Source organism: Penaeus monodon, chromosome 29 (genome assembly GCF_015228065.2).
Source record: "Penaeus monodon isolate SGIC_2016 chromosome 29, NSTDA_Pmon_1, whole genome shotgun sequence".
NCBI classification, from domain to species: Eukaryota; Metazoa; Arthropoda; class Malacostraca; order Decapoda; family Penaeidae; genus Penaeus; species Penaeus monodon.
The window spans coordinates 1,281,848-1,283,196 of NC_051414.1; the positions used below are offsets into that span (position 1 = coordinate 1,281,848).

The following is a 1,349-nucleotide window of genomic DNA, read 5'->3' on the forward strand; positions in this document are numbered from 1 at the left end:
GCATGAGATAGGTTTGTCATTTGCTAGAGTACCAAAGGCATGGAGGCAGCAGCTACCCCTTGACACTGTACTATTACCAGATTGAAGGTCTTCCGCCATAGAGTGATAGTGAAACTTCATGTAGATTTGGAACTGAAGATGCGTCTTGATGAACACGAAAGAAAAATACGATTTTGAAAACTACAACTGTTGCCTTGACACGTTAGGCACGTCACAGGGTTACTAAGTAATTAAAAAAAAAAAAAAAGATAGACATCATTATTATTTCTCTCTCCAATAAAATTGTAATTCCTCATACTGCGAAAGCCACGCCAACGCCTCCTGTCTTACCATGAATTTATCCCACATAGAAACTCACTCCCCTCAATATAAAACGGCCACAGCAATCAGCAACAACCATGCTACCGAGATGTAAGTAAAGAAAGACAAATCAGGTAGCTGAGTTCCCTGTTAAAAATAAACACTAGCGGGCACATGATTCCCAATGTCAAAGGAGCCCCTTAGAGGCGCCTTGTTTACCACGACAAAAAACATCACAAAACACATACAAAAAAATCATTTACCCTAAATAAAAATCACGAACACCAGCACTAACCAATCAATAAAATCCTGTCGACCAATCAATCGACGAAATACCCAAGGGGAAAGGAGGATAAATAACCAAGACTTCAATGGAACTATCGAGCGATACCTTTTCCTGACGGGGTCTGGCGCGACACTGACGCGTTCAGCGAATCGGCGTAAACATCACGGGACCGACATTGCGTCACGTTGCAACAGCTTCCCTCTGCCCGTATCTATTGTCGATTTTTACACACGCTCTTGCGGGTTGATCTTATGATTCAACTCTCCGAAGCTGGAATACAGATTGGTATCGGCGTGGCGAGAGTTCTTTGGGGAGAGATTATTCGTTCGTTTGATAAATCGAGAAATGACGGGGTTTAACCACACCCACTCGAGCCTCTTTTTCATTGGTTGCAATACTCGCTTAGTAGAAGTTGCTATGACGTCATCGTTTGCGTATTCCGAGGTTTTACTATTACACACGGTTACTATGATAGTTTACTAGTTGCTGGATTATTAGTTTTCATTATGGTTTTGAATACTCCATTCGAAATATTGCAGAAGCGGTTCTAAATTAGATCAATGTTAAATAGGAATTGGAAATACTTTTCTTTTCCGAAAATGAATGGAAGAGTCAATCTTCCCTCTTCTGTTTTGGTGTTCATGCCGCTACGGGGAGAATTCTGAGAGGTAAAAGGTTGCATCACGGAATCAGGATTATTTTCCTATTGTCTAAACGATCCACAACGCACTGTGAGGGGAATTAATGCAGTTCATTTTTCCTT

General features: G+C 41.2%; 1 pseudogene; it reads right to left on the reverse strand.

Annotated features, from left to right (window-relative positions):
- LOC119591611 overlaps nucleotides 1-1,349 on the reverse strand; it is a 25,189-nt pseudogene that overhangs the window by 22,229 nt on the left and 1,611 nt on the right.